This window comes from Onychostoma macrolepis, chromosome 05 (genome assembly GCF_012432095.1).
Source record: "Onychostoma macrolepis isolate SWU-2019 chromosome 05, ASM1243209v1, whole genome shotgun sequence".
NCBI lineage: Eukaryota > Metazoa > Chordata > Actinopteri > Cypriniformes > Cyprinidae > Onychostoma > Onychostoma macrolepis.
The window spans coordinates 16,348,831-16,370,048 of record NC_081159.1 but is presented as its reverse complement, the minus strand read 5'-3'; the positions used below and the strand labels follow the sequence as shown (position 1 = coordinate 16,370,048).

Below are 21,218 nucleotides of genomic sequence, written 5' to 3'. Positions count from 1 at the left end.
ATTGTGGATCAGTGAACAGTACATGAGCATTACTTCACACCTGCGCAGACCCCAGTGAGACATTGTACCTGCACAGGTGCAGTTAATCGCCCCCTCACTAGACAGGCATCATACCAAACAGTCTGTAATGAACAGATCGAGGACTCGGCTGCTGCTGGCATATGACTAGATTAGGATTGTTTTTTGTTAGATATATATATATCAAAAGAAATGACGCTAAATAGGATAAGCAGTTTGGAGAATGGAAGGCTGGATTATCATCTGTGTCAGGTTACACGCTACGTATGACATCTTTGCCTTTTCATAACATAATCAGTGTAGCAGTAATACGAGAACATTAGTGGTAATTATTTTTAATGTGTTGTAAATAGGACAAAGAACATATGCAAATGAAGGTTTGTTTTTAAATGTCTTCATTAGATGCTTCTTAAAGCTTCTGTCCTGTAATTAGAGATGCTATTTTTGGATTAAAAGGTCATGTTTTGGCAGTTGTTTGATGGTGTAATGAGAAACATTAGGCATGCAGTCTTGCTGTCAATGCCTCTCTGAAGAATAAATTGTTCATTTTAAGTGAGATAATGCGTTACAATTTTGATAAATTGTTGGTAACAGAAAACATCCAGCACTATTTGATTTACAAACAGGTTGCTCAGGATTTTACTCTTTCTGAGAGTTTTTTTTGGTGGTGAACAGCTTTTCTGCAGCAGCATACTTTACAGTTTTTTTTCAACTTCAAATATTTTATAGGGTAAGATGGTGTAAGATGTCACACCTACCCCCTTTAATTTTTCTTTTGATCACCGACGTTAATTTTCATTTTGTCATTTCATTTTAATATCAATATTTGCAAGATTTAGTCAGCTGAACTAGTTGATTGATCTTATTTTGTGTCTCTGGAAAATAGCGATCTATGTGATTGTATTGAATATCAATTATGTACAAGGAAAGGATGTGACATGGCCAAGTATGGTGTCCAATACTTGGAATTTGTGCTCTGCATTTAACCCATCCAAGTGCACACACACACACACACACAATTTTTGGGGGCTCGGTGCCTTGCTCGGTGGTCTCACCTCAGTCATGGTTTTGAGACATTCACTCCTCCCACCTACAATCCCTGCCGGTACTGAGACTCGAACCTGTGACCTTTGAGTTACAAGTTCGACTCTAACCAATAGACCACGACTGCCTCCTCGTTTATAATTGAGGGATTTATGGACAGAAAAGATTTTAGATTGTAAAGTAAAAGTTACAATTTTTGTTTTTTAATTATTATTATTTTTCAAGTAAAACGATAAAATTAGACTCTTGGGGGAAGGGTACATTTTAGACATCTTTGCTTTCATTAAAACCTATAGGTTAAACTGGCATTCATAGTGTTGCTATTATGACAAATTCAATTAAAACATGGGTAATTAAATATTTAAATATTCATATGCCTGTATATGTCAGACTAATTTTACGTTTCAGATAAATCTCTTTCACTGGAATTCTACTTTGTCTGTTTTGTCATCAGTTATTAAATTAAAATTGTTAAAATTAAATTTTAAATAGAATGGTTGATTTAGTATTTTACATTAATTACGTTTTGAAATATATTAATAAGAATTATATCAAAAAGAATTGAGGTAAATGTCACTTGTGAGCAATATTTTTCCACATCATTTCCAGTTAAGCTGTAATTTTGTCAAATTATGCAAAGAGAGTGACATTTTTTAATTGTGTGTATTTATGACACATAAAATAGCAGTTATAAAATTAGCCTTGTGAGTCAGCCATTTTATTCCAAAATGTTCAAAGTGCAATTTCTACAGTACGTAGAAATTTGAGACAAGTTAGGCTATGTTTGTATGTTGTTAATGACAGCTAAACCATGATGGCATCGTGACGTGATGTGATATATCAATTAGTAGATCTTGAGTAATTACTTTAGACCTTTTGACTTCCCTGTTGAAAAAACAGCATATGCTGGTTAGGTATGTTTTGAAGCATGACTGCTGGTTTGAGCTGGTTTGAGCTGGTCATGTCCTAAGCGACTAGCTCCTAGAACCAGCTAGCTCAGCTAAGAACCAGCGGCCATGCTTCAAAACATACCTAACCAGCATATGCTGTTTTTTTCAACAGGGTTGTCATGTCGTCAGGTGTAAATTCGGTTCACAAACAGAAAATAATCACTTATATGAGAGAGTGTGTGTACACTTCCTGTGCTAGTGAACAATACACAGGCCTATATTCACAATTTTCCAAGCATTAACACAGCAGGGCATGAGACATGAATACAACAGGCTAATCTCCCCGTAGGAGGGTTCTACAGGCCTGCATGTGGGTAAAGGTTAATGTGTGATAATTTTAATCAGTTTCAAGGGTGTCTTGCAAAGATCCCACAATAAATTACAAACTGCAATAAACTACATATTAAACGGACTGCAGCAGCTTCTGTGGGCCGGCGTTTCAATTTGTGCCCTTGATTTGTTGTGAAATCTGACACATGGCTCCTCAAGACAATCTTACGCTCAAACACTCCACTGAGCTCCACATCACGCTGCAGAACACGGATCGGTCCAGCCTGTCTCTCCTCATGGGCTCGGGAGAGCTGCCAACACAAGACAGCGGGAGGCCACAAGAACTTTCAATAGTGGATGCTGCAGCGAGTCAGATTAATACACACTCGCTCCTGCTGTCCCACAGCTCCTTCAGTCAGAGTGTGTCTTATTGTCTTTGCCCTGTTAACTTTTAATTAAAAACCAGCTAGTAATTTAAGTCCCTAAAGGGTTCTCTGTAGTGCCTTGTATTGAAAGCAGATGTGGATTTATCACAGCGTGTGGCATGAATCATTGAAGTATGGGCTATATGTGTGTGAGGGTTTAGAGGTGGAGTATGAGTATCTTCATGAATATCAAGGGATTTTTTAAAGTTTAAAGTAATTCCTCAAGTTCACGCTGACAGTGATGTGTGTGTGTGTGTGTGTGTTATTGATGGGGGTTGTAGGTGTTAGTGCATGTTGATGTGGGATGGTATGAGTGTTGACAGGGCGAGAAATTGTTCTTTGGTTTGAGGGAAAGATGTGTGTTTCTGCGAGGTCATATGTATATTGCTTTAATTCTGAGCAAATGTACATTTCTTTAATTCAAAATTTTAATTTCAAAATAATATTTTATAATTACATTTTATGTTTTTGAAAGAGGTCTCCAACACTCACCAAAGCTTCATTTGATAAAAATACAGTAATATTGTGAAATATTATTACAAGTAAATTTTCTATTTCAACATATTTTAAAATGTAATTTATTTCCGTGATGCAAAGCTGAATTTTCAGCTGCAATTACTCCAGTCTTCAGTGTCACATGATCCTTAAGAAATAATTCTAATAAGCTGATCTGGTGCTGAAGAAACATTTATTATTATTATTATCATCAATGTTGAAAACAATCGTGCTGTTTAACATCTTTGTAGAAAACTTTTTTTTTTCTTGATGTTCTAAGAATATTTTTTATTTGAAATGTAAAATTCTTTAGTGTCAAGTCACTTTTGATCAATGTAATGCATCTTTGCTAAACAAAAGTGTTAATTGCATTGTGTGTTTCATTTTTATAGTCAGTGTTGAGGTGTGTGCTGGATTAGGGATCAGTTACTTCAGTCTACCTGCTGTACTGTGCGTTTATTTGAGTTTAACCTGATTTTTTTTCCCTCAGGCAGTAACATTACAGCATTAATCGGTTCTTGTTTGTGTGTGTGGAGACTGTCAGTGTGTAGAAGTTTACTTCATGGCAGACAGATAAATATGAAATTCCCAGGGTAGAGACTGAGCACAGTCAGATGTGTAGGACAGACACGCAGAAGAGAGGAGGATCCCTCTAAAGATTTTATTATTTCAGAAATACAGGCCAAAATAACAATTCTGTCATTTTCTACCTAAGCCTACCATTTTACTGTTATCTTCTTCAGGTATCACACATTTTGAACGTTTACACTGCTTTTCCCCCTATATAACCAGTTACCACGACTATTCACGCAACAACAATAAACTCTCTGATCTTTGCTCCTGCAGCTTTAGGACATTTTAACAGACATTTTCAACGATCTTTGGAAATTCAGAGCTCAGGAAAAGCTCTGTAACTGAATATTACGCTTTCATTTGAAAGGGAAAAGTCAGTGCCAGTTAATTTAATTACATTTTATCAGATTGCAAGACATTTAGCAGCTGTATCCTTTGACGTCTGAACCATCAGTGAAGACTTTAGAAATTATGATCTCAACATGCCCTCTAGTGGCCATCATAATGAAAAACACATGATCACAATTAAGGGATTAGCTATACTCCAGTGATTAGTACTGAAGCCGGATTTCTGTGTAAAGTAGAAAGGTAAAACATTCTAATGATTTCACTCCCAGTCTTCCATTTTAATGGGTTTAACATCTGGAGAAAGCCTAAGGGAGATCATAATGTCGGTGTCTAGCAATGTATAACGAAGAGTGCTTTAAAGCGAATCAGAATTAAGAAATTAACACAAAAAGCGAGAGGAAAAAGTTCCATGTTTCAGTCAACAATAGCTGTAGAAATGTATCTGTTAGCATTCACATTCTTCTCAATGGCTGTTAGGCCTACTCTGCTGGTGCAGGCACCTCAAAGAGACTTTTTGTAACCAGATGGTGTAGGCCTAGTTATGGCCTCGAGAGTTGTAATCTGACCATCCATGCTCAAACATACAGTCACACTGTGCTTCTCTGATACATATTTAATAGATTTATATATATAAAACAACAAGAACATCACAATATCAGACATCAAATAAAAACCTCACAGACAAAACATATAACCTCTTCCTGTCTGTCCGAACACAACTAGCATACTAGAACTCACTAGCAGAATGGATTTGTGTTCTATGTGAGCTTGTTTTTAATTTCCCTTGAGTCCTAACTTTTACATTGTGAATTTATGGTTGAAAACAAATGCTTGTATAACATAAACAAACACACAGGGGATAAGAGGATTTTTACTGCCCAACATACATGAGTTTCTTCATGTTTGTATTTTAGAAGGTCCTGTCCCTAAAGCAGCTTTAATTTTTGAGTCTCCTGTTTGATCATAGACTGCAGAGCCTATCTTTGTCACTACAGCCAGACAGACATCAGGAGAGAAAGACTGTGACATTATCAGTGATATTTGAACTGAAGAAGTATAAGCCTTTAAATTCCTCTTTGTGCCTACCCTAATGAGATTGCATAGCTGCAGGGTTTAATTGCTTTATATGATCAGTTAAACAAATAATGCTTTCTTTATTTTTCATTTGTTCATTTCTTTTGATTAGCTGTAATGCCATTTATAAATCAGCCAGCAAGAATGTGTCTTGTGTGAGCAAGTGTTTTTCATCATTAAAAGGGCATGTTTCAAATAATCAGGAACACACAAAGATAGACATCAATTGGTGCTCAAGCACCTTGCCTTCAGTCTATGACCAGATAAGTGCCCCCTTTTTTCAACATTTTTTATTTTAGTTTTTAAGTTTGGCCCTTGGCATTAATTCTCAATTAAGCGTGTGCCCGACAACTAAGTCCTAATTCTGCGAGACAGCACGAGCCTCTCCCCTTCTTTTGACGATTTTCATAGACGCCGTGCACTGCTCTCACTGTCTCCCTCTCCCTCTCTCTCTCACTATATATATATATATATATATAATTCGCAGTTTAGTTATTTCAATTCGTTTTTGAAAGTTGACACAACAGTTTCTGAATTTGTTCATTCAACTTAACATTTTATCTTTTCACTGTGTCAACTTGTGGACTGAACTAGAGTATTTGCCCCCTAAACAAACAAACAAACAAAACAAAAAAAAGTGTTAAATCATTCAATCTAATAAGGATATCACGTTCTCCACAACACTTATCGCGAGATGTCGTGAAGACCGTTACAAACAAGAACGAGTTACAAGCAGAAGACCGCGGCGCACGCAATCAAATATCCATCCATGTCTCCCTCCCTGACCTGCCTTAACCGATGGTGACAGCCAGGTAACTATCGTGTTTACCCTATTAAACATCTGTTTGTCACTGATGTGAAATGAAACGACTAACAGTTACCCTCATGTAAATTAACCATAGTTACTATAGTTAAAGGGTTACTCATTAATCACTTACCCCATGTCGTTCCAAACCCATAAAAGCTTCATTCGTCTTCGGAACACAATTTAAGATATTTTGGATGAAAACTGGGAGGCTTGTGAGTTGTGACTGTCCCATTGACTGCCAAACAATTAACACTGTCAAGGCACATAAAAGTATGAAAGACATCGTCAGAATCGGTCTTCGTCAGTCACGTGCGTGAAGTGTACAGAGCCGTACAATAAAGACCGATTAAATCGGCACACTGGAGAAACGGATGCAAATCAAGTAGATATGGTACCGAGATCATTTCAGCAGGAACCTTAATTTATATAATTTGTCATTGATGATTAATTAACATTGATCCACACTACCTGAAAGTAAAAAGTTGAGTGTCGCCGGTGTTGTGCCCATTTTCGACCCCCTGCCAAATTATTACCCCTCTCGTTGAAATCGCTATATGATTGCCTAATCCTAACCCCTCCCCCACACCTAACTCTAAACCTACCAATACTAGGGGGGTAATAACCTGGTAGGGGTCAGAATTGGGCACAACACAGGCATCGCTGCCTCCAACCTCGTTGGATATATGATTATCTTGTTTACAGTATAAAAACGTATATTACTTATACACTTATATGTTCTGTTTTTTTGTCTACTATTGATTTGCACAATTGTAAGTAGTTACATCATTAGAGTCTCTACCATTAAACCTTACCCTGTTTGTTAAAAATTTCCGTACTTTATTTGGCTGATAACAAGTAGCCTTCTGATAAGTACTAATAACAAGGAGACAATCAAAAACACATGTATGAAAATGGCATTATACATACATACTTTATTATTAATGCAACACTGTTAAAAATCAGTTTCAAAATGCATAACAGAAGATGTGACAAGCATGATGAATCATCAACACTGTTTTCTTAAGTGGACACAGTGTACTACAAAGAAAGCTGAATAAATTGAGAAGAAGATGATGATGATTTGATGCTTCTGCCAAACATTTCTGATGACCCTTTCTGCATGGATTCTTAGAAGTGCTAGATGATCTGTCAAATACTAAACAGTACTTATAGGTAGAAGACATTCTGACACACAAATCTCAAAACAGTCTGTGTTATATAAGTATTTTAATGAAGTGAGAATTTTCCTTATGTCTGACATGAAAAGCAGCAGGGATTCTCAACTCTAGCCCTCAGAGTCCATTTCCTATAGAATTTAGCCCCAACCTCAATCAAACTCACCTGCCTGTAACTTTCTAGTAATCGTGAAGATCTTGGTTAGCTTGTTCAAGTGAATTTTATTAGGGTCAGAGCTCAACTCTGCAGTAAAGTGGACCTCAAGGGCCAGAGTCGAGAACCCATGTAATAAAGGTTCCCAAGTTTGGCATACCTCATAATACTTTACTTTAAGATCACTGAAAAACTATCAGACATCCTGAGTTTACGCCACAGCAGTCAGTTTTCTTCTGTGCACACACAAGTTACATTCAGTTAGTGACACTGAGTGGTGTCGTGTGTAGCCGATCATCTCCTCCAGCCTTCACTGTGTAGCCAGTCATCTCCTCCAGCCTTCACTGTGTAGCCGGCCATCTCCTTCAATGTGTAGCCGACCATCTCCTCCAACCTTCAGTGTGTAGCCGGCCATCTCCTCCAGCCTTCACCGTGTAGCCGGCCATCTCCTCCAGCCTTCACTGTGTAGCCGGCCATCTCCTTCAATGTGTAGCCGACCATCTCCTCCAACCTTCAGTGTGTAGACGGCCATCTCCTCCAGCTTTCACCGTGTAGCCGGCCATCTCCTCCTGCCTTCAGTGTGTAGCCGCCATCTCCTCCAGCCTTCACCGTAGCCGGCCATCTCCTCCAGCCTTCACCGTGTAGCCAGTCATCTCCTCCAGCCTTCACTGTGTAGCCGGCCATCTCCTTCAATGTGTAGCCGACCATCTCCTCCAACCTTCAGTGTGTAGACGGCCATCTCCTCCAGCTTTCACCGTAGCCGCCATCTCCTCCAGCCTTCACCGTGTAGCCGGCCATCTCCTCCAGCCTTCACCGTGTAGCCGGCCATCTCCTCCTGCCTTCAGTGTAGCCGGCCATCTCCTCCTGCCTTCAGTGTGTAGCCGGCCATCTCCTCCAGCCTTCAGTGTGTAGCCGGCCATCTCCTCCAACCTTCAGTGTGTAGCGGCCATCTCCTCCAGCTTTCACCGTGTAGCCGGCCATCTCCTCCAGCCTTCACCGTAGCCGGCCATCTCCTCCTGCCTTCAGTGTGTAGCCGACCATCTCCTCCAACCTTCAGTGTGTAGCCGGCCATCTCCTCCAGCCTTCACCGTGTGTAGCCAGTCATCTCCTCCAGCCTTCACCGTGTAGCCAGCCATCTCCTCCAGCCTTCACCGTAGCCGGCCATCTCCTCCAGCCTTCACCGTGTAGCCAGTCATCTCCTCCAGCCTTCACTGTGTAGCCGGCCATCTCCTTCAATGTGTAGCCGACCATCTCCTCCAACCTTCAGTGTGTGTAGCCGGCCATCTCCTCCAGCTTTCACCGTAGCCGCCATCTCCTCCAGCCTTCACCGTGTAGCCGGCCATCTCCTCCAGCCTTCACCGTGTAGCCGGCCATCTCCTCCTGCCTTCAGTGTAGCCGGCCATCTCCTCCTGCCTTCAGTGTGTAGCCGGCCATCTCCTCCAGCCTTCATTGTGTAGCCGGCCATCTCCTCCAACCTTCAGTGTGTAGCGGCCATCTCCTCCAGCTTTCACCGTGTAGCCGGCCATCTCCTCCAGCCTTCACCGTAGCCGGCCATCATCTCCACTGTGTAGCCGCCATCTCCTTCAATGTGTAGCCGACCATCTCCTCCAACCTTCAGTGTGTAGCCGGCCATCTCCTCCAGCCTTCACCGTGTGTAGCCAGTCATCTCCTCCAGCCTTCACCGTGTAGCCAGTCATCTCCTCCAGCCTTCACCGTGTAGCCGGCCATCTCCTCCAGCCTTCACCGTGTAGCCAGTCATCTCCTCCAGCCTTCACTGTGTAGCCGGCCATCTCCTTCAATGTGTAGCCGACCATCTCCTCCAACCTTCAGTGTGTAGACGGCCATCTCCTCCAGCTTTCACCGTGTAGCCGGTCATCTCCTCCAGCCTTCACCGTGTAGCCGGTCATCTCCTCCAGCCTTCACCGTGTAGCCGGCCATCTCCTCCAGCCTTCACCGTGTAGCTGGCCATCTCCTCCTGCCTTCAGTGTGTAGCCGGCCATCTCCTCCAGCCTTCAGTGTGTAGCCGGCCATCTCCTCCAGCCTTCACCGTGTAGCCGGCCATCTCCTCCTGCCTTCAGTGTGTAGCCGGCCATCTCCTCCAGCCTTCACCGTGTAGCCGGCCATCTCCTCCAGCCTTCAGTGTGTAGCCATCTCCTCCAGCCTTCAGTGTGTAGCCGGCCATCTCCTCCAGCCTTCACCGTGTAGCCGGCCATCTCCTCCAGCCTTCACCGTGTGTAGCCGGCCATCTCCTCCAGCCTTCACCGTGTAGCCGGCCATCTCCTCCAGCCTTCACTGTGTAGCCGGCCATCTCCTTCAATGTGTAGCCGACCATCTCTTCCTGCCTTCATTGTGTAGCCGGCCATCTCCTCCAGCCTTCACCGTGTAGCCGGCCATCTCCTCCAGCCTTCACTGTAGCCGGCCATCTCCTTCAATGTGTAGCCGACCATCTCCTCCAACCTTCAGTGTGTAGACGGCCATCTCCTCCAGCTTTCACCGTGTAGCCGGCCATCTCCTCCTGCCTTCAGTGTGTAGCCGGCCATCTCCTCCAGCCTTCACCGTGTAGCCGGCCATCTCCTCCAGCCTTCACCGTGTAGCCGGCCATCTCCTCCAGCCTTCACCGTGTAGCCAGTCATCTCCTCCAGCCTTCACTGTGTAGCCGGCCATCTCCTTCAATGTGTAGCCGACCATCTCCTCCAACCTTCAGTGTGTAGACGGCCATCTCCTCCAGCTTTCACCGTGTAGACGGCCATCTCCTCCAGCTTTCACCGTGTAGCCGGTCATCTCCTCCAGCCTTCACCGTGTAGCCGGCCATCTCCTCCTGCCTTCAGTGTGTAGCCGGCCATCTCCTCCTGCCTTCAGTGTGTAGCCGGCCATCTCCTCCAGCCTTCACCGTGTAGCCGGCCATCTCCTCCAGCCTTCACCGTGTAGCTGGCCATCTCCTCCTGCCTTCAGTGTGTAGCCGGCCATCTCCTCCAGCCTTCACCGTGTAGCCGGCCATCTCCTCCAGCTTTCACCGTGTAGCCGGCCATCATCTCCACTGTGTAGCCGACCATCTCCTCCAGCTTTCACCGTGTAGCCGGCCATCATCTCCACCGTGTAGCCGGCCATCTCCTCCAGCTTGGTGGGTCATCTCAGCTGGCTGCAATGTTTTTTTTTTTTTTTTCTTAACTGCTCCCACTTACTGTTTAGTCGCACCTAGCCTAACTATATGAAATGAAAATGTACAAAAATGTAGTCAGTACTTTTTAAAATTGTAAGAAATAAAATTGAGAAACATTAGAAATGTATTTTAGTGAAGTATTGAGTTAAGTACAATAGTACAGCCCCCAAAATAGAAAAAAACAATTCTCCAACTCCAGAACATCTCGGCTTTGATACCTTACAAATGGCGGCGATACCCAAAATAAGTATTTATTATGTCTATAAGCTGCGCCACAAGGATACGCTGTTTTCGTTCAAATCAAAGTGTAAACAAATGTGTGGTGCGGCTGACACAGATCAGTGTATGCAGTTTGCGCATATCACTATTCAGGATATGAATTGCCCCTGTATGAGTTCTTGTTTAGAACATAATTAAACAAATTTCACACAAGCAGGAGTGCTATTTTCTGGAATATCAGCTCGCTAAAAGATGGCTCCTGCAACGGATCCATCCATCCATTTTCCAAAACAACTTGTCTAATGTGGGTACAGCATGAGTTCAAATATGTATTTTAAAATCAAATGAGCACATATTAGCCACTCACCTTTCAAGGCACAGTCATGTGACCAAAATGAACAGAGGAGGGAAAAGTTCTTGTTTGCAGAACAGAAAAAACTAAGTGAAAATGAAAAGCCATGCATTAAAATGAGGACAGCAATGTCGAAGTTAACAAACAAAGATTGGTAAGATTAATCTATTTTTTTATTAAATGTAATCCATTAAATCAATCAACATTTAATGTTGTTGCCTGAGAGGGCTAAGTTATTCAGGTCAATATCAGTTCATTTCCGAGTATCTCTATCTCTCAAAAAATAAAAAAGTCTTTGTGTCTTAATGACCATTTGATTTCTATTCGAGAGAAAATGAGGAGATTGTTAACAGGGATGCAAACTAATCACCTTTCGCTGAAAGTCGCTGTTTTTATTTCAAAATAGGTCATTTGTGTGATTCATGCAGATGAGATGAGTTTTTGAAAACTCTTTCTACTTAATAATCAGTATAAAACAACGCTGAACTTTGAGAATTATTTATAAAAAAATTTTTTATTTAAATTTAGGAGCACGGTCAAAAATTTAGGAGCACCTTCTAATCAATAATCAAAAATTCTGATCAAAAAATTAACCTTCCTATTACGAGGTGATATTTGACTCCTTAAAGTGATTTACAGGGAATTTTGTTTTTACCTTTGTAACGGCATTTTTCTAACTTTATTAAAAGTGTGTCATCTTTTGTCAAATAAAAAAAAATAATAATAATAATAATTTATAAGCTTTAACATTTTTAATTACAACAACAGAATAAGAAGTAGAATAAGAATAAGTTACCAATAAAATTAAATCAGTATTTAAGAAATAAATTTGTACTACAGAGGTGGCACAGAAGAACACAAAAGTGGCTTGTAGGTGTATTTTCAGACATTTAATGAGGCTCAGAGGTTGCATGAGTGCAATTCATAAATTAATGTTGAGGTTAATGTTTTAAATACAGTTTTTAATATACAAATATTAAATGGTTTAAATAACAGAAAAGATACTTTAAAAATTAAATTAAAATTGCCAGCAGGTGGCGACAAGTCACTGATTTTATCACTGAATCATTCATTTAATTGATTTGTTCGAATGACCGCTTCATTCAGGAACAAAGCGTCTGACTGTCTTTATGAATGGGGAACTGAATAATTGACTCACTAGATTCATTTAAAAACGCAGTTCATTCATCAATGAAACACCGCCGTGTTTGAATGGAGATGCGCAGCGGCTCAGATGTGACTTTGTCTTAAACTATTTTCATTGACGAAATAGAGCAAAATAAGGCAATAGTGTTGTAGTCAGACGATATAAGTCACTTAATATTAACTTCTTGTTTAATGAACTGTTGTATTAAGTCAATATCACATTTGCAAGCTGTCACTCTCTTTAGTTCATCGCGATCTCACAAAACCCCATAATAAGCAACGCAGCTCTCTGCACAGCACAGTGAATCTCTTATTTACACTCTGTCTACACTTTGTTTGTTACAATGAGAGGATACTTCTGTGATACATTACTCAACGCTGCAAAAAAACGTAAGTACATTAGAAACCTTTGAAGCTACCTCAGGGCAAACACAAATATGCTGATTGGGTCAGTCGCACAGGTGCTCCTAAATATTTTTTCATAGTCACACCCAGTAGTTTTCAGTCGCAAATGCGACTGAAATGGTCGCACTGTAGAGCCCTGTTTATACTAGTGATTTTATTACATCTAAGTATAAATCCAAAAACACAACGTGGGAAAAAGAAGAACTATATCAGAGAGTGGAAATGGCAAAATGAGGAAATGAGTGATCTTCTGCAGCCATCTGGTTATAGTGGTAATATGTCATTTTCATTTTAAGTGTTTGATTTCCACCAGATGGCATAAATCTTAAACCTAAGTATGGCACATTTGCTATGAATTGTCTTATTAAAAAGTCTTCTTTAAAGTGAATTATACATACAGTGTCCCCATTTTATATAAAAATATGAATAATTTTGAGGCAAATGAATAAAGAATAACACAAATCTTTCAAAAACTGCTAAACTAAAAGTGAGCAATATTATTTGTTATTTTAAAAAACATTTTAAACTGTGTTTTGCTGCCGGAGGTCAACAGCAATCGAATTTAATCGGGATGTTTTACAGCACACTTTCAAAAATGGGGAGAGGGTCGCACCTTTGTCACTTTTTTCCCCCACCCTTGATGAGGTTAATGTTAATGTAGACAAGCATGTTATGTCTGCCCTATGTTAAGCCCTACTCTCTTGTAATCTGCTGGTGATGTTTTCAAATCTTTAGGTTGAACTCATCCAAGACTCTTTAGGACATCAGCTAGATCAGCATCAGAGTAAACAACATTGATGAGACTTTCTGTCCTGTACATGCATCTGAATTGACATATCTCTGGATTTCCTTCCATAATGAATGGTTTAGTTAAGGTAAGCAGTACAATTGGTTTATTTCAAGTCCAGGGTCTTTTTACTGCACAGTTGTGTGTTCTCAAAGTTTTCAGTGACATAAAAAAATAAAAAAAATAAAAAAAACTTTAAATTCATTTAAACTCATAAAAGCTTTGATTCTTGTTTCTTAGGATGTGAATGATCTCTGTATTGTTCTCAGTGAGTAGAGACAAGGTGTCTTCATGCATGGGATCATTTTGTGAGTCTGATGTTCATCAGAAATTCTCTTTGTGAAGAACTTGTCGATCTGTCTGTTATTGAATCCTTGCTCAATATGTAAACAAACCTACATACTCAGGAGGAATTTGGTTGGCTGCTAATGTTTGGGAGGTTTTCCAGATGAAAGTTGATGGAAGCAGATTCACTTTGACCAGATATATAAACACATATAGAAAGGATCTTTCCTCAACAGTAGCGTCTGCTTTCCAAGGTAGTCAGCTCCCATCGGTTTCATCAAATATAAACACAAGCTTCTTATGTAACTTTGTTTTTTGGGTTCTTCCAATTCTAAAATATAATCATATAAATATTTATTTTACATGATAAGATTGCATAAATTTTCGCATGTTTTTTGAAGACAGCGTCATGAGTGGTTATATTATATATGGTATTTTGAATATTGGTGAAAAAGTCAGCTATCAAGTCACGCTAGTGAAAATGGACAGGCTCTGTACTGAATCCTATGAAACTGCAGAAATTTCTGGGATGCTCTTCCACACAAAGCCTTCTGGAGCACAGTCTGGTAAGGAAGTTAGTTATGATTATACAGACACACTGGGTTTTGTGTGCAGCTCCACCTCCAGGTTTAATGGGTCCCATGGTGCAGCTCCACCTCAGGGCTCTGTGGGTCCATTGCTACACTGCCACATCTTGGCTCAGTATGCCCAATGGTGCAACTTTTGCTTCTTGGGGGTTTAGTGCTTTTTCAACCTCTGGGCTCTGTTGGCCCCATGGTATAGTTTTACCTCTGGGTTCAGTGGGTCCTGTGGTGCAGCTCTGCCTTAGCTTCAAATGAGTCCTGATGTACAGCTCCACCTCTGGGCCTTATTGTGCAGCTCCACCTCTGGGCTCAGTGAGCCCTGGCCAATTTAAAATGTAGGGTAAGATTTTCCATGAAAAACGACCCAAATTTCTGTCTGTTCTGCACACAGTTAGTTTATGGCTACACAAGTTCATTTTTGTACTGTTTGACAGCAGTGGTCACTATGAAGATTATGAAAAAAATCTTTCTTTCTTTCTTTCTTTCCATTTAAAAGTCTAGGGCTAGTATAATTTTATTTTGAACATATATGCCAGGGTAAATTATTTCTGACAGTAATTATATAATATTGCTCAATATTTTATTTATCAGTGTGTGCTGAGGAATAACATTATATCTACTGTGTACTGTAACTATATAATGTGGATTTTTACCTCTTATTATTGATAGAATGTAAATGTTCTACATTTATTATTGATTTATACACAATTATCAATTAATAGGGAAACATCTGATTGTGACCTGCGACAACCAAGCAATTTTGACTCTTGAGTATTGACTCCATGATGACAGTTACTGTGAGAAACCATCTACATTAATATTATGCATCGGATCTTAGAGGTGTAGTTCATTTGGTTGATCACTAGGTGGCAGCGCTATTTCATCTGTGACAGTTCGGTTGCAAAAGGTAGATCGACAGAACCTCATGCTGAGCACAAACAAAACAAAATATCGCTGAAAACAAAATAGTCTGTAAACTGTATCGGCATACCGAAGAACTGAAGGAACATTTACAAGTCTTTTCAGAGTTTTATTTCTTTTTTAATTGTCTGAAAGGAAAGGCTCTGTTCTGGTTGTATTTGTGCGTGTGAAACAGATTTCTAGTCTTATTACAAGATAACTTGAGAGGACACAGAAAGAGGCATATTAAATGACAGTAAATTGTATTCAAAGGATGAGAGGAGAGACAATCTGTCTGAAAGGAACAATTGTGGCAGCAATCACGATTATGTTTCTGTGTCTCTTTTTTTGGAAGGAAAGCTGTTAAGATTAGCCGGTCTGCATCCCTCTGAGCTTGTGTGTGTGTGTGTGTGTGTGAGAGAGAAAGATGAAAGTCATAACATTACTGCTTTCATTTCTCAGATTCATTCTCTCTCATAACTAGACTTGATTACATGAGCCAAACGAGAGAGAGAAAAAAACATCCTCTGATTGCTGCTGCCTTCATTCATAAACAGGAAAGACAGCCTAGATCTTGTATTCAAATGGATGTTGCTCAGATAAACACCACTGTATTCAGATTACGCTAAATGACCTTTACAGTGTTCTTCTCCATCAAATCACTGAACATCATAGCTGAAACTGGCACCGGTGGCATGAAAATATATAGAGAGTGGATGCATCATAGTCTCTGTTTCAGTGTCTGTCTGTCTGAATATCTCCTCTAAAAATATTCCTTGTTTGTCTGACATTTGCAGTGATGTTGACCTTTCATCTCACCACACTCATCTCTCAGACTACCCTCCTCTTTCCCATTTTCAGGAAACCCATCCTATCTCATCTTCATCATCTGTGTTTTTGGCCTTGTTCTTTGTTTCACAAATAAATACACAAACACACGTACATGGATTGAACTTATGTTTTTGCCATCCATTGGCACATTTTTCCTCTTCTTAGGTTGAGAACACATTAAAAGATTTTATATTTTTTTAACATTTCTACTAGTTCAGTTCAGGTTTTTTTTTTTTTTGTCTATTAGTAATAATTGCAACTTTGAGTTCTGTTGAGTTAGCAATTTTTTGTTCTTATTACTATCAGACCCTCTTTAGTGCTGTCGGATTGAATTGAGGGCATCTACTGTATGTGCTGTAGTTTACAGGCTTTTCGTTTTTTGATTCATTTTTCGTTTTCTGCTTTTGGCTGAGCTTCGTGAGCTATTTTAGCAAAATTGTTTCTCTTCAACTCAGATTACACTAGGCAGTAGTTTAAGTTTTCTCTAAACGGATTAGTTCACCAAAAAATAGTTTCTGATTCAGAAGACTCTAGTGCATGAGCTGTGTGAACTACTTTTATGAAATGATAACTGATGATAATCGATTGGACATTTTACAAGCTTGACTCCATTCTCAATTCATAGCAATTGCATGGAAAGCAGTGACTAGCACATTATTTAAAAATTTGTACAGGTTAGAAATGACATGAGGGTGAGAGAAAATGAAGGCTATCCTTTTAAGGACTCTTTTGCTTTTTTCTCAATCTTAATTTCTCTTCCATTTGAGACATTTGGGCATATTGGGACTTGAATACCCTTTATATATATATAAATGCTAAGTTTATTAGTAGTTTAACGTTTTTCTGTCTTAGAACAGTAGAGGCCAGTTTCATTTAATGGCTCAGTTTTATTATTATTGGATCTGTGGGACATCATGTAGTTAGTATACTATGCTATTTATGTTTAATTTAGTAAATTTGCCATATGTGGGTTACAAAAAAAGATATCAAGAACATGATTAAATAAAAAGATTTACTTGATTATTTAATTTGTTCTGAAAAAAATCCAAAAACATTATTACGGGCTATTGTATGACACTTCCGAACACTTTTTGAAGGCCCTTTAGATCATATTTCTCATTGTCTCTCATGTTATTAAGATCACATTCCATATCTCAGTCCTTCTGTTCACCTTCACCTCTCCCTGTCTCTCTCACACTCGGGTATAATGATCAGGCATTCATATTAAATCTATTAGAAGTCCCATGTGTTATAAGTCAATACAGCTGATTTATGTTCCTTTGTATGGGATCATTCTAACTCCAAAAAAGAAGCACAGCGTCTTCACCTCTGTAACCTTCACCTAAGGGGGAATGACATTTTCAGCTTCTTTGCAGCTCACACTTTTAAAATGATCAACAGTACAGACTGAGACTGCTTGTGTGAGCTTATACATTTACGCATTTACACATTATAACCTTTTCTAAATAAATCCTTATAATATTAAACCGATTTAATGTAAAAACATGCATTAACCAGTCAATATATAAATGCTTCTCATTGTCTCAGGCTCTATTCAAAGGCTTTTTATGGTTTTTGCCTAGCAATCAAGGATCTGAGCTGGAAACACAAAGGTCAAAGTTTGATCCCAGGTATGGATGACACTATTGTGCATTTAAGCAACTCCTTTAACCCAGCGTTGCTCCTGAAGCCTGCCTGACAATTGAGGTATTGTAAGGCACTTTAGAAAGAAAGCAGGTATTAAATGAAAAGTAATCAACTCCTCTTTTCAATCTTCTTGTCAGTTTTTGTTTTCTTTAGAACTTAATTTTAGCTTCGATCGCACTGCCATTGATTTCATTGTCTACTCAGTATCTTCTATTGGACGTATTATATTCTCCCTCCCTTTGATCATATTTTACCCATTTGAGAGAATGAAATGTGAGTCACTGCTGACACTGCAGATCAATCCTCCTGAAATACAATGAAGGAGAGATGCTAAAAATGGATGATGGAAGCTGGATCTGTGTGTGTGTGTTTTTGTGAATCATGAAAATAATATAGCATCATCTTTGCAGTATGAGATCCACAAATGTTTAAGATAAGAGCAGAAATGACTGGTTTTTAGGATTTGTTCTCAACTGAGCCTTTTAGTGTTTTAGACAATAAAATCTGTCATTTAATGGTTATCGTCGATAACATAATGGCTTCTGGGTTACACCAGAATAAACCCTCTCTCTTCACAGTCATGAGGCTAAAGGCCATTTGCATTCCCTTTTGCCATCCCTGTTCAGGTTTGTCAGACTGTGATAAAATCTACTGAATCTCAAAGAATCTGTGGGTTAACTTGTGTTTTATGCCTTAGAGGACATTGTCATTAATGTAGAAACAGTGACCCAGCAGGTAATTCTATAGCTTGCAGTGTGCGTTTTATAACAAGGGTCTCCATGACCTTTATTTTTATTTCGTCCAGTTTTTGGCATGGTTGAGATCAGGACAGCGCAACTGGTACCTGAAGCATCAGTCTAGAGTGCATAAAGCTTTATAATCTTTGACAAATGGAGGAGGGCAGGCCTAAAAGACCCTCTTAGCCATAGCTGTCCATTCAAAACACCTGTTAAACCCCCTCTTTGTTGAAGGGCAGTGAAAGTTGCACCCGGTCTCACTCTTCTGCTTTGATTTAATGAATTCCAAGAATTCTCCAGAAGAAGAGATCTTTCCTCCAGGCTTTTTGGCCTCAGCAGTCTATAGGCCATGGAAATGGAAAACGTCTGTTTGCATAGACCAGAGGATTTCACTTAAGAGATTGATGCTCCTTGAAATCCTCTGTCAGTCTTGTCATGAACATATGCATTAGTGTGCATCCCGTGTTTTGTTCTTTTTTTTCAGTGCTCACACGACAGATTCAGATTCTGTCTGGTTCTGATTCTAACACTCCAGCTTTACTTTTATGCATTTGGCAGATCCTCTTATCCAAATAGACTTAAATTGCATTCAAGGTACACAATTTATCAGTTTATGCGTTCCCTGGGAATTGAACCAATGTACTGTAGCAGAGTGCTCTATTGTTTGAACTACAGGAAAGGCGAGCTGGAATTGGAAAGCTTTGTCGGCTTCATACTTTGTGGTTCTTGCATTCCAATTGCAAATTAAGATGATTGAGGTGAGACATTCACATTCAGATACACTGAGATGAGAGCAGTGAATCACTGTGAAAGAATTATGGCTTTTTACTCAGTAGGCTGCCTAAAAAGAACAAAGGTCTCTCTGAGTTCACACTCTTTCTCCGACATTCGGCCCATAAGCCAGCAAGCATTGTTATGCAGCATAAGGTTGTAATCTTTTGCATTTCCTGCAGCAAGACTCCGAAGAGAAGTTGAGAAGTGATGTTATGGGCTGGAAATTTTATGAGCCATGTCACGGTATCCATGGTGTCTTTTATTTTCTCGCACAGTTTGGCACACTACACTGCTTTATCAATAATGCAGTGAAATGCTATTAGTGCTGGGAGTGCAGCAGTTAGTCTGCTTAACAGACCCTTGTGTTGTCCACCCACAGAGCTCCATCAATAACAGTTATGCCTTTTCCAAGGCCAAGTGATTTTTTTTTTTTTATTCTATCTTTTATTTGCTTCACTGTAATGTCATACAAACTTCCATAACAATTTACTTCTATAGAACACAAAGATTGTGTGTGTGTGTGTATACTGTGTGTATACATACACCTCATGGCTTCTCGTTCATTTGAAAGTAAGTTCAACAAATTTAAATTGTACTGCAGTCAACAAACCTACAGTAAACCTATTATATATTTGTGGTGTTCATGGTTGATACACAGTAGCCTGCGCTGATTAGTTTTAGTTGTAGTCAACAAAATATCCAGCAGTTTAACTTTGTTCTGATGAACGCCATGGGCCACCTTTTGGGAAACCCTGCACTGTAACATCTGTTTTATTGTTTGGCTGAACGTCTTGACTAATCTGCGAGTCTGCTGTCTTCAGACTTACAGCCCTGAGCTCTTTCTGGCATTAAGATCAGGGACTCAGGGAGTTAGTAGCATATATTTAGAAGAACCAGCTTCATTCTGCGTTCCTCTTGTTTTCTTTCGTTGAGTGACTACCCATGCCAGCAGTTATGCCTGGTTGCTCTGCTTCAGCCCACCTATTCTGACCTCCACATTTCAGACAACAATACCATCCATTACAATTAAATCTGGGGCAGGGTGGTCCCAACTAATTATGAGTTTGGTTCACTCAGGGTTCACCTCAACTAATCACAGAATTACTCAATTTCAGTTTGATCCAAATTTCCATAGACATTTTGAGACCACGTAAATGTAATTAGTCTTTTTAATGTTTTAAACAATGGAAAATGAATACTATTTCTAGGTCACAAATCAAATGTAAGTATATTTATGAGTCACTATTTTAACTTGATCTAAATGTAATTAGATTCATTCATTAAGACAAAACACCTGTAATACCATGTCTTTGTTGAAGGGCAGTTAAAGTGGCATGCAGTCTCACTCTTCTGTTTTGATTTAATGAATTCCAGGAATTCTCCATTAGAAGAATTGGCATTTTAGTTTGATCCAAATTTCCATGGGAACCATAGACCGTTAATTTTTATGTTCAAAACCATGAAAAATTAAGAATATTTTCAGGTATTTTTTTTTTTTTTCAAAAATCTGTCAATTCAACATTTCACTTGGATTGTTTTCCTGATAATATGATTTATAATTAAAAACGTTATGACCCTGTCTAGGGCTGCAACAAATTGATCACAGCAGCAGTTTTTGTTTCTGGTTCCACGCTGCCCACCCTGAGAAAAGTGTGAATATGTATGTAAATATGTTCAATTAGGTTAATTCAAGAAAATATTGTTTTTATTTTTCATTTCATTCACATCACATCTGCCTTAGATAATATATTCATGAACTGAACTGTCATCCATCCGGTTTTAGACATGGGTTACAAAAGCTGTTGAAAGCAGTTTGAGTGAACTCTGCTGTTCTAGCAAATCTATATTCCAGTCATTCACATTGCTTTGAAGCAAAAACCACAGCCACAGAATTGGACACCCCAAAACTTCACACAACTCTTTAGGAAGCTCTTCAGTCACATCTTTTCTAACAGATGAGCTCAGCGAGACCTCATTTAATAATACTCACCGCTACCAGGATATCGCCTAAACATTTGCTCTCGCTGCACTATTGCACTCAAAAAATTTGTCTGCTG

General features: G+C 39.5%; 1 long non-coding RNA gene across 3 annotated transcripts in view; it reads left to right on the top strand.

The window, feature by feature from the left end:
- Positions 1-5,893: 5,893 nt before the first annotated feature.
- The window catches only part of LOC131540319 (uncharacterized), a 181,378-nt gene continuing 166,053 nt past the window's right edge, over positions 5,894-21,218 (top strand). For 2 of the 3 annotated variants that reach the window (XR_009271247.1, XR_009271248.1), the window contains exons 1-2: positions 5,894-6,009; positions 13,352-13,491. This is a non-coding gene — a long non-coding RNA (uncharacterized LOC131540319). Of the gene's footprint in view, positions 6,010-13,351; positions 13,492-13,643; positions 13,712-21,218 lie in introns of all 3 variants that reach the window. The other variant, XR_009271246.1, reaches the window with a different exon arrangement.